General features: G+C 42.4%; 1 protein-coding gene across 1 annotated transcript in view; it reads left to right on the forward strand.

Moving 5' to 3' along the window:
* The window catches only part of LOC130034958 (NUT family member 2F-like), a 147,589-nt gene that overhangs the window by 126,695 nt on the left and 504 nt on the right, over positions 1 to 20,390 (forward strand). The window lies entirely within an intron of this gene.

Here is a 20,390-nt window from a genome sequence, read left to right on the forward strand (position 1 = left end):
TTGGCCATTAGAATTTCTTCTTTGAGAACGTTTCTGTTCATTTCTTCTCCCCATTTTTTAAGTTAACTCTGGCTTCTGATCTCTTTTGAGATTTATTGCTAGCTCTCTGAAGCATCACCGATAAATGAGCTTGTATAACTGAGCCAGAGGTGGTTTCTGTGTGTGTGTGTGGGGGGGGACTCTGGTGTTTACAAGAGTATATGGAAGTGTGGGGGTAGCCCATCCAGACCCTGAGAAAGTCTGGAGATTTTAGTCAAAAAACCCACATATCGGAATTTTCCTGGGATACAGGTGGACATGCTAGGGACACCTGACCCACAGGTCTCATTTTCTAAACCATTGTCCCTGGATCCTCTCTCAGCCCTCTCCTCTTTTTTTCTCCCCAACCCCACAGGTTTCTCTACTATGTAGCTCCATTTCTTGGATAAATTCATCACTGTATCACTGTCATCCTGTTGTTCATCAATTTACTTAAGCGGGATCCAGTAACATCCCCATTTGTCCCAGCCCTGAGATTTTAGAAACCTCTCCTTCCTTGTCTTTCCCAATGCTGCCATATTGGAGACTCTTTCAGGGTCAGGGGAATGGTACCCGTTATTGTTACTGTTTTGGGCATATCGAATATGCCACAGGGAGCTTGCCAGGCTGTTTAGCTTGCTAGGCTCTGTTTGGATCAATTCATAGGTTATTAACTTGATCCTTTGTTATTCCCTTACTGTGCTTCTGTTTTATCCCACAAATCAGTCAGATCATTCTGTGTCTGTCTCTCTTTGACTGACCTTTAGGAGAGAAGTAGTGATGTCTACACTCCAAAGCCACCACCCAGTTAAAAAAGGTATTCCAGCCTTATCTTCCCGATAAAAATACTGAACACCCTGAACAAACATGATGACCTCTTAGCACCTGTACTGCAAACCATAATACACAAAAGGAGAGAGAAAAAGAAGAAAAGTGCCTGCCATAGAGGCAGACTGGTATACTGATGGTCAGCAGTGGGCGAGGGGGTTGGTGGGGGGTGGTGAGAAGGAAACAGTGGACACTGATGGAGAGATGTGTGTTGGATTCCTGCATGACTGAAACCTAATAGTGATCAGCTTCGTAATGGTCTTTCTCATGGATTTTGAATTAAAAGTTATGTACAATAATCTTCAGGATGCTTTTCCATGCATATAATTTCTTCTCCCCATTTTTTAAGTTAACTGTGGCTTCTGATCTCTTTTGAGATTTATTGCTAGCTCTCTGAAGCATCGCCGATAAATGAGCTTGTATAACTGAGCCAGAGGTGGTTTCTGTGTGTGTGTGGGGGGGGGACTCTGGTGTTTACAAGAGTATATGGAAGTGTGGGGGTAGCCCATCCAGACCCTGAGAAAGAAAGAAAAGGAGTTCAAGATGCCGCTCTGTCTAACGTTCATTGATTTAAAGAAGGCCTTTGATTCTGTTGAGACAGAAGCGGTCATGGAAGCCCTAGCCAATCAGGGCGTACAAACTCAATACATCAGGATCATTTGTGAGCTCTATTGCGGATTCACTACCAAAATCTCACCATTCTACAAAGAAGTAATCATCCATATCAAGAGAGGGGTTCGGCAGGGTGATACCATTTCACCAAAACTCTTCAGTGCCACCCTCAAGAACATCATGCGACGACTGGAATGGGAAAACATGGGAGTGAAGATAGATGGTCGGCAACTACACCACCTCCGCTTTGCTGATGACATCGTTCTAATAACACCAAACATCAGCCAAGCGGCACAAATGCTGAATGACTTTGACCGTGAATGTGGAAAGGTCGGACTACAGCTGAATCTTAAGAAGACAATGTTTATGAGAAACAGCCTTGTTCCTGACGCTCCATTCGCTCTCAACGGAACCACCATCTCCGAATGCAACAGTTATATATATCTAGGTCGAGAAATCAACATGATGAATGACCTGGCACCTGAGTTGCGCAGGAGGAAGAGAGCGGCTTGGAATGCCTTCAAAAGCATTAAAGAAATAACTAAAAGGACAAAGAACCTCCAGCTATGAGCACATCTCTTTGATTCCACTATTCTTCCTGCATTAACATATGCCTCAGAGACCTGGACTCTACGAAAACAGGATGAGAACGCTACTCGGGTCTCTCAAAGAGGAATCGAAAGAACTATGCTTGGAATATCACGATTCACTCAAATGAGAGATAGAATCAGGAGTTCTGATCTTCGTCAATGCTCAAGAATCAGGGACGCTGTCTCAATTGCCAAGACATGAAAAATCAGATGGGCTGGACACGTAATGAGGTTTACAGACAACCGCTGGACTAGAGCCATTACTGATTGGATTCCACAGGACATCAAAAGATCACGTGGACGCCCACCTATAAGATGGTCAGACTTCTTCGTCAAGACCCTAAATGATCGGTTTGAGGCTCTGCATGTTCCTAGAACGAACAGATACCATTGGGCTACGCTAGCACGCAACCGGGATGAATGGAGACGTTACTGGCACCCGCTCGAATAAATCGATGAATGACGGGGATTAAGTGATTAAGTGAAGTGATAATTCCAGCAACATACCCATGACTAGTGAACCTCCCTCCCTCTCCTAATGTTCCTAGTACCCTCCCTTTTAATTTTGCACCCCACCCAAATAACGCATAAAAGTGGGACTAGTTCTCCCACTGTGTAACCTTTGGACCCTGATGATAATTTGCTGTGTATCTTTACACCCCACACATGAAAGAGATCATTCTGTATTTATCCCTGTTCTGACTGACTTCACTCAACATAATAGCCTCTGTATCACAGAAAACTGCACAATCAAGAATATACTTTAGATTCTAAGACAGAAAAAGGTCAAAAATAAAAGGATAAACACATATAGAATATAAAGTGAATATTGAAGAGAGCTTGCATGCCTATGCTAATATGTCATAGAGAATTAAAATTAAACAGTGACTTGAAATGAAGAACACCTTGTAACACAATTTAAAATAATTTCTTTTCTATCAGAGAACCAAAAATATTGTTTTATCTGATCAGTGCTGTGCACTGTGCCCACCACCAGAATCTACCTTGATTCCAAGAGCCCCTCTCACCGCCCCCCCCCCCCCAGCACCCTTGGTATATCACTGCTATGCCACTGATTCAGAGAATCCAGTGACATTAGGTATTATGGTCCAAGTAGGGAAATGGACAGTACACGTCATCTCCAGGGCTACAGTGAGAACCCTATAGGGGATCCATGAGACCACCAAGCCGAAGGTTGCGGAGGTAGCTCTTTTAATTCCTGCTCTCAGAATGATTGAAGGTCAGACCATAAGGCCTAAACTAAGTGCTAAACTATGATGCTGTTGAATCACAATAGTAAACAATCCTTGCCTCCACCAGGCAATATGGTGGTGCCCTCTGGGGGAGTGCTGGACGATTTGGGGCTCCTGAGAGGTATATAGGCTTCATGGGCCGTATTTGTAAGTTGTAGCTTAGACAACAGAAGGGCACACAGAGTGCACAGAGTGCATTTCTTGCTTAAATGGGTGAAACAGTTGAGAGGAGCAGCCACAGCTGCGGATCTGGGAGATGAAAATGCAAACTCAGTGTCCCTGGAAGATGAGCAGGTGTGCGACTACTGCCACAGGAGCATCTTTCCAGACCTTCCCTATCACATGGCAATGAAGATTGCGGAAATCAAGGTGGAATGCTCCATCTTCTACACACACAAATGTGATAAGAGACAAAAATCGCTTTATAAGTGGTCTAAGACTTATGGTTTGGTGTACTTTCTGCACTAGCCATGAGTTTTAATTATTCAGGGCTGTCATAATGAAGTGGCACATGCTTGAGGGCTTAAAGAAATAGATTTTCTCACAGTTCTATAGTTCTTTGTGCTCAAAGTAAAAGCCACTGTGTTGGCAGGTTTTCTCCATCCCCTCCCCCCCTTCCCACGTGTCTCCAGAAGGTCTCTTGGCTGTGTGTGCTTTTTTTAAAAATATTGTTTTCATAAAGTTCACAATAATTGATCATATTCAAGATTTCAACACCATTCTCAGCACCATTACACCTTCCCATCACCATTATTTTGAATTTTCCCCCTGCCATTCAAGCCTGCCCCACAGGAAGATGCTAGATAATTTGTTTTGTGTTGCTTGTTATGTGTGTGTGCATTCTGCTGCCTCTCCTTATCCTAGAAGAAAATTATACTTATATATACTACTTAGGACACCTCACAATGACTCAAAACATTTACCTACTAAAGACCCTGACATGTAAAAAGTCATGTCATGGGGACTATCTTCAACATAATGAATTAGGTTTGGAGGGAAGGAGTGAATCCTCTGGTCTCTCAAATTTCATATTTTAACTATAAATATTCACCTTGTCAGTCCCACTCCCAAGATGTAACTCCACATTGAAAATCTCATTTAAATACTCTAAATCAAGCATAGTGAGACTAGAAAAACATTTTATCCTAAAACAAAAAATCCGGTTCAGATAATGTCTGAGTCACTTACTACAGTGGCAGTACAGGCACAGAATTCTCATTCACATTCCTAAAGTGGAAAGAATCAATGAACGCAAAGTAAACTTATTACCTAAAATGGAAAATTTGAGGATTTCCAATAATCTTCTTGAATGCTGTGACACCAGGTTCTGTGGGTTGGGGCTGGGGTGGCAGTGGATCCTGGTGCCCTGAGATTATCTGAGAGACCTACTGGTACCTTCTGCTCTCTGAACATGCTGAGTCACACCTGCCTGCTGACCTCTGGGTCATCTTTGTGAGACATTATTTCTTCTTGACGGGTAGCATGCTCTCGTCCCCTTGCAGGTTCCCAGAAATCTGCCAGTCTGCTGTCAAGTACTGTCCTGCCTTCAGTCCAACCTGGAAGAGTGTGCTGAGATGGTTCATTCATTCCAAACGAGACTTTATTTTTTTTTTCTTAGAGTTGTGATGCAAGGATTGAACTGAGGACCTTTGTGTGACCTCCCCAACACTGAACTAGTCTTTCTGGTCTCTGTGCAGCCATGCCATTGTTCTTCAGAATAGACTTTTTGCTTTCCACAATATGGGCAGGGATGCTAACTAGTCCCTTCAATATCTTCTTCCTCTCATGTTATACTTCAACAAAGAAGGGGAAAACAGGCCTCACCTTTAACAGCCTGCCTATCTTTTCATCTAAATATTTTCACTTATGTCACAAGTTCATTCTTCTGTGTAACACAGGGACTCACAATTTGGCCAGTTTCTTCAAAACCTTTAAAATGAGGATTATGTTTCCTGAATTTTTCAGTAACATCCAATACTAAACTAGAATTACTTTCAATGTCCACTTTCTTACCAATATCCTCTTAAAGGCAATCCAGAACTATTAATGAAAATGCCTTAAAACTTTTCCAGTCTCTACCTTACTTGTAATTCCAAAGCTACCTATTCTATTTTTAGGAGTGTCTTATAATGTTATCTGCCTCTCAGTTCAAGAATTATATCTTCTAATAGAGTTTCCATGGCAAAACAACACATGGATCTATGAATTGTACAGAATAAATGAATTTTTTCATGTTTGTGGAGACTGGCAATCCATGATCACGGTGCCAAGGGCTTGCTTTCTACTACAAATATTTCCTTGGCATGCAGACAGATGTCCTTCTCTGTACATGTGGCAGATAGAGCAAGTGAGCTATGGTGTGTCTTACTTTTGTATGGACACCACCTGATCAAAACAGCCCAATTTTCATTAAGTCTTCCCTACAACTATATTCAATAATGTCAATGTTGAGCTTCTGCTGTAAACGTTTGGGAGAAATCCCATGCATAAAACATTGTGCTTTGAATCCTGCAGAATTTACAGGGTTGCTCTGACCTTCCCTCCATCCCCTTCATGAATATGAAGATGAAAGAATCACTAGGAAACGTCCCACTGACCTGAAAAAAATGGAGAAACAATTGCTTTCTTTCAATGTTTGTGAGAGTTTTCTAAGTTTCAGTCCTTAATTTACTGTTTATTTTACTTTATTTATGATGATATTTTATATTAACAACATGGGATTGAGGAAATTATTAAAATTTGTAATTAGTAAAAATACAAATAAAAATTATGTAAGCCACTTCACACCTGAACATGTATCTTTATTTGGCTACCACCAACTTTGTAAGAGGTATGGGCGAGTCACTGGGTACTGAGTTCTCCAATGCTGGTCTGTGTGAGAGGAGAGCACTAGAAAAGCCTTCATCATCATCTCTTCCAAAAGTCTGAAGCTAGTCCCATTCATCCCCACCTCTTAGACACATTAGTTTAAAACCCTTCATCATGAAGCTCCATCCTCAGCTAATGCCAGAAGCCAGAACATAGTTCAAATCCTTCAGCTTCAACCCTTGTCAGCAGTGTTCCACTCATAGATCTGGAACACTCAACTTGGCATGCAGGTCAAGGAATTATCACTTGTTTCTCACTGTCTGATATCCAGAACCCAAATGTCTCAGAGTCTGATTGCTCTTGAGGCCTAAAATGGTCATGTCCCCTTGCCTGCCGTGACCGACCACTATACGATTATTCTCCCTAAGCTCAGAAATATTCCTGTGGTAAAGTATAGAGGCAATAAACATTCATGAATTTCTTATTAAAGTCTACTTTTTTTTTGCTTAAGGGCCACACCAGCAACGCTCAGATTCTATCCTGGCTTTGTGCTCAGGTATCACTTCTGGCAGTGCTCAGAGGACTACATGCACTGCTGGGCATCCACCTGCAAGGCAAATGAGCTACCCACTATACTATCTCCCTGGCCCCCATTCTGTCCACTTTTTTAAAAAAGGAAGCAAGAACACACAGTAGCAGTTTTTTCCCCGTCTTTATTACATTGAAGGTAATGAATTATATGCACTTTTTTACTCTTGTGTTTTAATGTAATAACATTTCCTTAAATCACCACGTACTAATTCATTTTCTTCACCCTCATTGTTTTTATCAGATTCATTTTACTCTGTTGTGTGCACACACCAGTTTATTCAATTAGTTAATTCACGTAGCATCTAGATCTTACTCTTTAAGAATTTTTATGCTCTAATGGGTTCTCCAGCTTCGGGGAATACAGCTCTTTTCAATTTAGGGGAAAATTTGTATAAGGTGATCCTAGAATACCTTACTGGACCTGATAATAGGTGAGTGTAAAAAAACATGATGGAACAGTGGAGATATTTCAAAGGAGTTTTGACACACTGGCCAAATCTGGGGACAATGAGCACTAAACCAAACAGTAAACAAACGACTTTGACGAACTGGGGGCACAGCAAGAAACTTGTAATTCTATAATGAAATTATACAAACGAATGAAATCTCCTTTTGGTCGGATAAAAACAACAACTGTTAGTTTGACATTTTTCTCTTAACATTAACATCTTACATAACTGCATTTATCAAAATTGGCATTAATTTGAGATGACAGTACTGGTAACTTCAGATGCAATTTGTATTCGCAAGTTGTCCTTGACCAGATTTGAGATTTCAGATTGCAGTCAATCATATTGTTTAAATCTCTTTCGATCTGTGATAGATTCTTGGTGTACATCTTTGTGATCTCAGTATTTGAAGAGAAACCATGCTGCTGGACCCCGTGTCAGGCTGTTTCATTTGGGTCGCCCCAGAAGGGGGTGGAGTGAGACCCCTCCCTGCCCCAAGGGACCCAATCCCAGCAGCCAAAATCCTTGAAAACTCAACTGCCACCATGCTCTCAGCCACTCTCCACATGCTCCAATCAAGCCTCACCCACGAGTGAGCCGCCCCCAGAAAACCCAGGTATGCGGGACTCTGTGACTGAGAACTCTGGGTTCAATGGGACCAGGAACAAGGATCCTTCACCCATATCCCCCTGTCTCTGGAAAATCAGCAGTCACACCCATAAGCCACCTCTGGCTGGCACCAGATAATCTCCTCATCAGTCACCACACAGTCACATGTGCTTCTCTCCCAGAAGGGAGCATAACATGACACACACCATAACCATGCCGCCAGACCCATGCCAGGCTATTTCATTCGGAGCACCCCAGAGGGGGGCAAGTGAGACTCCTCCCCACCCCGTCAGCTAAAAACCTCCAGAACTCACCCTCTACCATGCTCACTGCCACTTTCCACATGCTCGGGCAGAGCCTCACCCACGAGTGAACCTATTCTTGGACTGTGCGACCACAGATGCATACTTGACACTTCATACCACACAACCTACCCATACTCCAAGAGTGCTGCACCACATTTAATGGGGTTCAAAGTAGGGGACAACAAATCTTAGAAGAAAATTTTTTATAATTTATTTATTTATTGAATCGCTGTGGGAAAAGTTACAAAACTTTCAGGTTTAGGCCTCTGTCATGCAGATATCAATCACATTTCCCTTTACCAATACTTATTTTTCACAACAAAGAACCCCAATAAACCCCCACCCCCAACCCCCTAATGCCTATGGGGCAGGTGAATTCTAGTTAACACTCTATCTACTTTGACTAGCTTCATTGTTTCGATAAAAGTTGCACCATTATTATTTAGACTTTACCCCTAACCCCCCCCCCCAAAAAAAAAACAGCCATGCTGAAAAAGCATTGTGGAATGATTTGCTTTCTACAGCTGGGTTCAAGAGTTAAATGATGTTTTGGATTTGTTTTGTTTTTGTTTTGTTTTGTTTTTGTTTTGGATTTGTTTTGGATTTGATGTTTTGGATTTCTGCTATTTTATTTATTAATCCTGGAAGTATTACTACTGAGAGTCAGATAATTACGAGATGGTTTCCGTGCTTCTGGGGCTGTGGCCATACAGGAGAGCCGCTCGTGGGGGGCAACTGGTGACCTAGGTAGGGCGTGAAGGATGGGCCGGAGCGCCCCCCCCCCTCCCATGAGGTTTCAGTCGCGCCCCCACCCAGGCTCATACCTGCTCTCCACCAGGCTCCCGTGCGGCCGCCATCTTTCTTTCCAGAGTGGAGAGGGCAGAAGTGAGCAACACCCTTTCCCCTCCGGGCAGGCAAGACGGCACGGATTAATGCATAGTCCATTCGCGTTTCTGCTCCAAGCTGCTTGATTTCTGTATTAAGTCAAGAGGAAAATTTTTTACACACACACACACACACACACACACACACATACATACACACACATATGCACACAAGGCTCAACCTTTATTTTTATTTATTCTATCTATTTATTAATTTTGTTTTTTGGGTATCACCCGGTGATGCACAGAGGTCACACCTGGCTCTGCACTTAAAAATTACCCCTGGCGGTGCTCAGAGGACCATATGGGATGCTTGGAATTGAACCCGGGTCAGCCTGTTGCAAGGCAAACGCCCTATCCGTTGTGCTATCGCTCCAACCCTAAGGCTCAACCTTTAACAACATTTTATTGATCTCTTTTAGAAAGACTTAATGGCTCCTCAGTGAAGAACAACAATCTTCACAGTCTTTCCTCTAAGGAAACTTTTTTTATGCATTATCAGCGGTTTTTCATAACAAACAATACAAAATATATTATTTCAGTTCTGCTTTGGGGCAGGGGTTGGGGTTCGGGATGGAAACCTCCAAAACATGGTGGTGGAAAGTTGTAATGGTGGTGGGATTGGTTTGAATATTAAATGTAATCAAATATTGTGAACTACTTTATAAAATAAAAAAATATTTAGAGAGAATATGTCGGGTATTTGATAGAGGGCACCAGATTTGAGATTATGTGATGTCTCTTCATTACTAGATTTTCATTATTGAGTTTGGGAGAAATATCACAGAAGTGACTTTCTAAGACCAAGAGATACAAGACACGAGCACATAATAGGCTTAGCTCCATAACTAATCTCAAAGAGGCACCAAACTGCTGAATAATCCTAGTTCTACAGTTCCTGGAGCACATATGCAAATGTGACACCTCCAAATCTCACAGTGCTAACAGCCCAGTAGGAGCACAGCAAAAATGGGAAGGTTGCTGAGAAGCCCACAAAGGTCAATGAGCAAAGACAATAAAACAGAAGACTCAACTGACATATCCCTGCTTAGTAAATCCTCAGAGTATGACTTAGCAATACCATTGTGGGATATAACAATTTTCACAAAATTTCTGTTATTGGGATATTTTTTGATACTTTGCCATTTTGTTCTAACAAGCAATATAAAGTCAATTATTTTGTGCCTTCTAAGGGGGCAGCCTTGGGATGAGTGGGAAACTGAGAACATAGGTTGTGGGAAGGTCATACTTGTGGTGGGATTGGGGTTGGACCATTAAATTCCTGAAACAACTGTATTATGAAAAACTTTATGAATTGCAGTGTTTAAATAAAGCTTAAGATGCTAAAAATACTTCAAATAAATGAGATACCTGAGAGAATTCCATTTCCAATTCAACCTGAAGCCAACTGTTCATAGAGAGCTTCACAGATTTCACATACTTGCTTCACAGACACTTCTTAGGACACTGTTAACCATGAATCTATGAAGAATAGATCAAGCATCTTATAGAATCAAAAAGATATGAGAAAAAACAAGAAATAAAGTAGGGATCAAAGTACATTAAGTGGGGACTGGAGCAATAGCACAGCGGGTAGGGCATTTGCCTTGCACTCGGCCAACCTGGGTTCGATTCCCAGCTTCCCATATGGTCCCCTCTGCACCTCCAGCGGTAATTCCTGAGAGAAGAGCCAGGAGCAACCCCTGTGCATTGCTAGGTGTGACCTAAAAAGCAAAAAAAAAAAAAAAAAAGTACACTAAGCCACTACATCTACTTTACTAACTGTAATATAACTTTAGTCTGATAAATAGAAACAAATAGTTTTAAGCAAAATGAGGAGATATATATATCCCAAAAGAAAGATTGAGATAAAACATCAAAAAGTGAACAGAAATGATCAATATTCATAAAATTTATTCATAAAATATCAATAAAAATTTCAAATGCCCAGATAGTATCTGTCAAAAACAGGACAAAAATGAATATAGGAAGAACATCAATGCAGATACAAAAATAATAAAGTGTCAATCATAGATCAATGCTGATGAAGAATAACTAAACAACAGAGGGTTTAACAGCAGACAAAAAGAATGGATAGGTAAAAGGAATGAATAGGTGATTTCTAAAGAAAGTGTCAAAGGAAACCACCTAAATAAGGCACCAAAGGTAGTTAAAAATATATTGGGTGGTGACATGTGGTAACTTAACACTATTGTAAACATATGACTTTAACTGCTCTAATTTAAATTTATGTTTGCACATATATATGCATCAATATAAATATATGTAGTTTGTATGATATTTGGGAACACATAAGGGCCCCACATTTACACAGTAGGGACCTCCAGGGCAAAGAAAAATAACTATGAAAGTACTTGGTGGAAAAAAGGATGGAAAGGTTTCCCTGAACAGGAGAAGGAAACAGACACTTCACCCTTAAGATACACACACAAAAACTGAGGGTAAATGAGGGAAAAGATGTTTTATTCAAACAAGCAAATCCCACAAATAGCTAACATTAAATTATATGAAACAATTTTAAAACGCTAAAATTAGAACAAGGAAATCATTATACATAAAGGGGATAGAAATTACATAAATAGAAATATTTGGAATTTTTGTCTTTTTGGGTCAACACCCTGCTATGCTCAGGGGTTATACCTGGCTCTGCACTCAGGAATTACTCCTGGTGGTGCTCAGGGGACCATATGGGATGCTGGGAATCGAACATGGATCAGCCATATGCAAGGCCAACGCCCGACCCGCTGTGCTATTGCTACAGCCCCTATTTGGAAATTTTTATTTTTGCAATTGTATATTTTTATATGTTAATCATCAAAGCACTTATAGAGGAAAACTAAACATATTAATAGTTAAGAGCTTCAACAATGATCAGAGAATCATAAAATAGATTTAAAACACTGTAGCACTGTGCTACCGTTGTTCTTTGATTTGATCGTGCAGGCCCAGTAACGTCTCCATCGTGAGACTTGTTACTCTGTTTGGCACACTGAATACATCACAGGTAGCTTGCCAGGCTTTGCCGTGAGGGCGAGATACTCTCAGTAGCTTGCCAGGCTCTCTGAGAGGGGTGGAGGAATCGAACCTGGCTCGGCTGGGCCGGCTGCACGCAGGCAAACACCCTACTGCTGTGCTATTGCTCCAGCCCGATTTAAAACACTAAAGAACAAAAATACACGTGTAAACTGATAGAGTACACATACACGCACACACATATATAATGCTATATATATATATATATATATATATATGGCATTCTATGCATCACAATCTTCTCAAGTGCATTTGAAATACTTCCCAAGACTGACCACACATCAGACCACAAAAGATTCTTAGAAATTTCAAGAAGATCAAAATTACGTCAAGTATCTCATCTTAACACAGTGGCAAAAAGTATACATAAGCAAGAAAATAAAAATTGGAAGTTCACATACACATGTAAATGAAGCCACTCTTCAGAACAGATAATGGAACAAAAAGGTGAAGTAGAAGTTAGGAAAATATATAGAGACAAATGAAAATGGAAACAGAACACTGAGATGCTGTACAGTGAGAAAGTTTATATGGGGCAGGAAAGATAGTACAGTGGGTAAGGTGCTTGTTTGTTTTACTTGCAAAAACCTGGATTTGAATTCCTGGCACCACATATAGTCCTCTGATCTTTCAAGAGAAATTTCTGCGCACAGAGCTAGTAGTTAGTCCTCAGTACTGCTGGACTAACTAATGTATGAAGTCTCCATCATATATATGTTCATTGTATGATGATGAACTGTCACTGTCACTGTCCTCCCGTAGTTCGATTTGCTCAAGCAGGCCCAGTAACGTCTCCATTTTGAGACTTGTTGCTACAAATATTTACAATTACAAACATTTTTGCCCCCCCCCACCAAAAAAAGTGTGTAAACTCAAAAAAGGGGCACAGCACAGCGGCGGTGGCTCTATATCTCCCTGCTACCCACGTTCGGTAGTCTCACTCAGCTTCCCCCACCCTGGGGAGGTCGATGCCGATGGGCAGGCAAGGGAAGGAAACGAGGGCCAGGCTGGTTGGTCTTAGTCACAGTTTATTCCAATCCTCTCTCCATGCACACCAGTCTCTCTTCTCCGCCTCTGCCCCCAGTCTCTCTTCTCCGCCTCTGCCCCTGCTTCTTCCTTCCCCATGCCACTTCATTCTCCTTCTCCGTCCCCCTTCATCCTCCTTTTCTGGAGTCTGGATTCTGATGCTGATCTCCTTTCTGCTCCTTCTGATCCCCCAGCCCACTCTTACAGTCTAGTTAAATCCCAAAGCATGAGGGGTTGGGGTAACAATTACACATAGGTGCGGTCACAATCAATAGGGGTAGAATTCTTTCCCTCAGGGAAAGCTGCTCCTAGGACAGATCCTCTCTCAGCAGGACGACCCACCCTAGAGTGTATGGATACAGTAAGAAATATCTTAAACTTACAGAATTGCTCTCTTAGGGCCATCTCAATCTCAGACTACAATGCTCAGGCCCATTAGTCTTTCCCATCCCTAGCAGGTTCCTAGGCTCGTCATTACTTTTGGATCATGACAGCATTTGTCTATTATCAAACTCTTAACTTACAGTTAAGAATCGTGGCACTTTGGCCTGGCCCATTTCGATGCCAGGGTAGCTTACCTCTTGCCCTGGGGCCATTGAGTTCCTCGTCGGGACCCTGCTTTTGGGGTGTGAGGAACTAAGGGCAACTGAGGCTTAAGTCGAGAAAGCAGATGCCCAGGAGTGAATAATATTCAAAGCCAACTAAATCCTAAGTTACAAAGCATAATGTTTACAGTCTTCCTGTATCCATACAAAAAGGGCAATATTTCACGCATACATATAAAATCATAGATTTCTGAGGAATCTAACCTTACAAGTTAACAGAGTCTGATTAGGGGGAAAACTGATTAAGTGGTTGGGGAGGAGAGCATAGGGAAAAATTTACAGATAAACACAATGGAATGGAAATGCCTCAGGAGCACTGGGATGGGAGCACTGTGATGGGTGTAACCAGATAAACCTAAGCTCCTTGTGGAGAAAGGGAGAAAGGACAAGGCAATATCATCCTACAAAAAGAAGTTCACATTGGAGTATGTCATACTGAGTGAAGTCAGACAGAAGGAAGGGACAGATACAGAGTGATCTCTCTCATATGTAGGCCTGAAAGATACACAGCAAGGTAGCAACAAAAGGCCGAAGGCAACACAATGGGAGAACTGATCCAGACATTGAGTTGGTGGGATGGAGGGGGAGGGAGGTGATGATGTTAAAATGTTAAAGGTGGTGTTAAAATTATGCGCATGCAAAAACTCTTTAACACTATTGTAAAGAACTTTAATAAATTAAAATCACTTGATCACTTGACAGCCCGTTACTCATCGATTTGCTCAAGCAGGCGCTAATAATGTCTCCATTTGTCCCTGTCACGTATAGGCCAATGGCGTCTGCTTGCTCCAGGAAAATGAAGAGCCTCCAACTGATCATTTAGGGTCTTGATGAAGAAGTCTGACTATCTCATAGGTGGCAGCCATGCGATCATTTGACATTCCATGGAATCCAATTGGTAATGGCTCTAGTCCAGCGGTCATCTCCAAATCACATTATGTGTCCAGCCCATCTGATTTTCGATGCCTTGGCAAACGAGACAGCATCCCTGATTCTTGATCGTTGATGGAGGCTGGAACTCTGGACTCTTTCTCTCATTTGAGTGAAGCGTGATACTCCAAGCATAGCTCTTTTGATTCCTCTTTGGGAGACCTGAATAGTGTTCTCATCCTGTTTTTGTAGGGCCCAGGTCTCTGCGGCATATGTTAATGCAGGAAGAACGGTGGAATCGAAGAGATGTGCCAGAGCTGGAGGTTCTTCATTCTCTTAGCTATTTCTTCAACGCTCTTGAAGGTGTTCCTAGCCACTCTCTTCCTCCTGCGCAACTCAGATGCCTGGTCATTCGTCATGTTGAGTTCTTGACCTAGGTACACATAACTGCTGTATTCGGAGATGTTAGTTCCCTTGAGGGTGAATGGAATGTCAGGAACGAGTCCATTTCTCATAAACATTGTCTTTGTGAGATTCAGCTGCTGTCCAACCTTTCCACACTCATGGTCAAAGTCAGCCAGCATTTGTGCCGCTTAGCTAATGCTTGGTGTTATTAGAACAATGTCATCAGCGAAGCAGAGGTGGTGTAGTTGCCGAATGTCTATCCTTACTCCCATTCCTTCCCATTTCAGTTCCTCGCATGAAGTTCTCAAGGGTGGCACTGAAGAGTTTCGGTGAAATGGTATCACCCTGCAGAACCCCTCTCTTGATGTCGATGATCACTTCCTTGTAGAATGGTGAGATACTGGTAGTAAATCCATAATACAGCTCATGGAGGACCGAACGCCCTGTTTGGCTAGGGATTCGATGATCGTTTCAGTCTCAACCCCCACTACCTCCACTACCCAGCTACCGTCATGCTCCAGGCCACTTTCTGGACCTCACATCATAAGACACTTAATACCCATCTTCCAAGATTACTGCACCATATTTGATGGGGTTCAAACATGGTTTGAACAATGGGAACACCTGCAAGGGTGATTAGAGGCCGCCCTAAAAGCCTCTATCCCACTCACAGACCCCGGCAACCTACCCAGAGTATCCTGCCCGCATGGCAGAGCCTGGCAAGCTATCCATGGCATATTTGATATGCCCAAAACATAAATACAATGGTTCTCATTCCCCTGACCCTGAAAGAGCCCCCAATACGGCAGAGTTAAATCAATTAAAATAACATTTTTAAAAAAGAAAATACAAAAATAAAGGTCCACATTAGCAAGCAACAAAATTTTCAAATAAAAGGGAAAAGACTGACCAACCCAAACATTGGTTCTGGAAAGATAAACAAAATTAACTAGGGGTAAAAGAGACACTGTCTTTCCACTGCCCTCCCGTTGTTTGTCGCTTTGCTCGAGCGGGCCCAGTAACATCTCCATTTTGAGACTTGTTCGTACTGTGTTTGGCATATTGAATACGTCACAGGGAGCTTGCCAGGCTTTGCTGTGCAGGCAAGATACTCTCAGGAGGTTGCTGGGCTCTCTGAGAGGGGTGGAGGAATCAAACCCAAATCAGTCTGGCTGGCTGCATGCAAGCCAAACACCCTACCACTGTGCTATTGTTCCATGGGGAAAAGAGAAATGACCTTAAATGACAAACTTTTTTCCCCCTTCTTTTTCATGTAGGAGTACTACTATTTACCCAGCCACTGATCAGCTGACTGAATTGGGCATGAACTCCACCTTACTTTTTCTTTTTTTTATTATTTACAATGTTATCCATTGAATCACTGTGAGAGCAGTCACAAAGCTTTTGGGTTTAAGTCTCGGTCACACGATGAAACACCCGTACCCTCACCAGTGCCCATTCTCCACCACCAAATACCCCAGTATACCCCCATACCACACCCTCCCCTTACCTGTGGGGCAGATGATTTCCACATTAACTCTCGCTCTACTTTGGTCACATTCAACATTTTGACACCAGACCCACCATTATTATTTGGGATTTTACCCCAACACTCAGATCTGCTGAAATGACAAACTTTAAGTGAAAACAGGAGACATTTAAATCAGTAACGGAAATGCAAAGGAAAATCAGGCTACTGAGAACAACTCTACACCAACAGATATTGAAAAATAGATTATGGGTGAAAAAAGGTTTTTAAAAGATCCATTACTTCTAAGTTTAATCAGTCAGTCATGAAAAATCTCCCAGCAAAGTAAAGCCCAATAAAGGTAGCTTCGATGATGAATTTTACCAAATATTTGGTGAGACCTGAAGCTTTACTCCTGTTGCTCAAACGCCCAGCTCTCAGTTCCACCAGCTTCCACCAAAAAAAAAAATCATCTTGGAGTGAAGATCTCAAGATTAGACCAGCATCTACAAACACACTGAAGAAAACATATAGAACTATTTTGGATAGGGACTTCAGAAGTGTTATTAGTGATTCCACTGGACAAAGAAATCAAGAGCAGAAATAAACAAATGGGACCACACCAAACTAAAAAGCTTTTGTATGGCAAAAAAAGAGAAAAAGGCTAAAATTAAAAGATATCTTATTGAGAGGGAAAAAAACATTTGTAACCTATGCTTTTGATGAAGAAATTGATATCCTAAATATATAAGACTTAAAAACCAATAACTCCATAAAAATAAAGATTGGTCTATAGTTACTGATGGCAACATGTATGTCCTTAGGGGTGATGCTACATGGAACACAGGATGAAAACCATATCGCATGAATACTGTATTTACATGGAAACTACATGGAACTACATGGAACTACATGGAACACAGGATGAAAACCATATCGCATGAATACTACGCCTGTACGTCATTTGCAAACACACCCACACTGAACTTTACTTCCCCCAGTACACAGGCACCGTAACCTTCTAAAGAGGCTCAGAAGGAAAATGAAGGATGCTGACCCTTCACCCTCACCCTTTTCTGTGTCCTGAAGGGGAAGCAGTAAAAGCTTCCGTGACTGGCTACTCCCAGGAGAGGATCAAACTGCAGTCTTCTCTGTGCCCATACAGCATCTTCCTCCTCGCTGAGGTTTCTCAAGACTCTTTCCAATTGCTCTTTGCTCGCCCTTTTGATAGCAGACATATCCTCCCCTGACAAAGTCCTGGTGGGGTAAAGGAACCAGAAGTAGCATTGTCCCGGTACCAGAACCGCCCAACACTATGGGTTCTTCTTGTTTGATGGGGTCGATGTGCTCCCCTCTAATCCAGCAGATTGCTTCCCCAAATAAACAACACAAAATCCTTGTCTCTACCCACTAGCCTTTCTAGTGCTCTCTTTGAAACTAAGGTGCTTGAACTGTCAGAGGTCTGGGATTGCAGCATCTCACTCATGTGCTTGTGTGAAGCAAGGACTGAAGCACCATTGCTCTCTGAAAAACAAGTATCTGTGTCAAACAGTATCCTGGAAAAAGAGCAAACACTTTACAAACTAAAAAAATACACCAAAAGTGTATTTCCATTGTCAATTTAATTTGCTCAACTAAATCTGACCTTTTTGGATCACACCCAGTGATGCTCAGGGGTTACTCCTGGCTCTGCATTCAGGAATCACTCCTGGCAGTGCTTGAGGGACTGTGTGGGATGCCAGGGATTGAACCTGAGACAGCAGCACTCGAGGCAACACCCTACCTGCTGTCCAATCACTCCGGTCCCCAGATTTAATATTTTTATGTTTGCTTAACTCTTACATCTCCTGCCAACTTAGGTACCAACTGCACCATAATTGGGCATTCAGGTAATGATGATTTCATTACTCTTCGTCAACAAAACTGTTTCATTTACTGAAAAGTGCTGAAACACAGATCTTGGTTTCTAATTCTTTTAGGAAAAGAAAAGTGAAGCTCTGAGGAGATGTGTTAGCACTAGTACATTTTCCCCATGTACTGCTGTGACCTGAGACACTTCTTGCTCTAGGAATAAGGATTTCAAATTAGGAACAACTTTTGGCTGGCTTTTGCATCACTCCAAACTGGCTCACAAGGCAGCAGAGGTTTGTTTTGGTTTGGTTTTCAGCCACACTGGCTATGCTCAGTAATTCCTTCGCACTCAGGAATTACTCTGGCGGTACTCAGGGTACCATCAGGAATGACTGTGATGGAACCCAGGTTGGCCACGTGCAAGGCAATCACCCTACCCCGCTGCACTATCGCTCTGGCCCCAAGCAGCAGTTAGATTGGTCCCAGGAGTCCTTTACCTCCCTGGCGCTCAGCATCCAGATCCAGAAACGACCTGGCGCAGGTGTGCGGCAGTGCCCACAGCCTGGGGGAGACGCGCCCCCGCAGAGAGCTGGACAGGGCCACACACCACTCTGTTGATCCCGACACAGGCATGGGTGCGAATATCCCAAAGGTGTAATGATTCCCTTTTGGGGCATCATTACAAAAGGTGTAATGATTCCCTTTTGGGGAATCATTACACCCATAGCCTGTAGGACGTTGGCGGCTGCAGACCCCGCGAGAGATGCAGGTGCGCGTGCGTGTCCGTTACCTCTAACTGCTTAGAACTGACCCAGGACAGCCCCGACGCGCCCGCACCTACTGGACACGGTGGGTGGTAACGTCCGCCAGTCACGCGCAAGCGTCTCCATAATTATTGGTGGCTTTTCAGGACACAGCAAGGAAGCAAGCATAAAGCCTTGATTGATGCCCGAGGACAAAGTTCAATCTCAAAATCCATCTCATGAGGAATCCTTGGCTGAAAATCAAGTCTAGGTTCTTCGTGACCGAAGTGGAAGTCCCAAGAAATGTCTCGACTTTCCTGTGTTTCCTGTGTCCAACATCGTTTGGGGAAGGATGTTCCTGATGTTGATAGAATTCTTATGACTTGGATATCCCTACTGAACCAATGTAGAGTGCACAGAGCAGCTGCTGGGAAACGTCCAGAGATCGGTGTCTGCAAACGCAGCCTCGGTGCTGCAGAGAATGGAATGATCTGACGGCTATGGACGGAGCAGGTCATTCCCTCGATAGCGACCAAACAGTGCAAGGAATGTTGGATTTAAATGCATAATCCCAAAACCTTTCAGACTGAGAGTTTGGGAAGATCTTATAAATCGTTCCAAAATTAGACTGAAAACTCTCTTTCTTATAAACACTGGAGAAAAGAGTGTAGAGGAAATCTGAATTCAGGGTTTCCCAACCATGGAAAAAATTATGTAGAAGGTAACTTTGTTGAGGATCTGAATATTGAAGTCAGTTGCACATCCATTCTTCTCCACTTCCTAATTCAGACCTCCCTATTCCATCGGCCACTGAATTGCCAGGCAGTGTAAGGATTCAGTTAGGAACGGCAGAAGTTTATGCTGTGGGGATGGAGTCTCCTAAAGGAGAGAGAAGCCGTTTAAACAATATAAAGAAATCACTGCACATGCCAGCGGGTAGAACATACATGTACTTTTAACCAGAGAGGAAAACAATTATGAGTTCATAAAAATGGGATCCTTTTTGGGTTTCAGCACATAGTGCATGTCTAGAAATATGTTAACAACAGAATACCAGTTTTGTGTGGGAGAGAGCATTGTACTAATCAGAGAAAGTTGAAGGGAACACCCAGCACTGCATTAAACACACATCATTGAGCCTTTGGCAAAACTTAGCTTTGAACAATGAAAGATATTCCTCAATTCAACATTATATTTAGGAGGCAGATCATCCATAAAATGGATAGCAAATGCAAAGAAGTAAGTTTGAGTCTGGTCATTGTCTCAACTTGAGGCTTCATGGCTATTCCAGGAAGGATAAGAGCTTCCAGTAGAAAGAAACTTTGAAAATGTTAGTCAAACATGCTAGACAAATCTACATTACTTTCAGTCCTAGGGACTGGACCCTAATGAATGATCAGCAAAACAAACAATAAAGCAAA

Source organism: Sorex fumeus, unplaced genomic scaffold (genome assembly GCF_029834395.1).
Source record: "Sorex fumeus unplaced genomic scaffold, SorFum_2.1 ptg000063l, whole genome shotgun sequence".
NCBI classification, from domain to species: Eukaryota; Metazoa; Chordata; class Mammalia; order Eulipotyphla; family Soricidae; genus Sorex; species Sorex fumeus.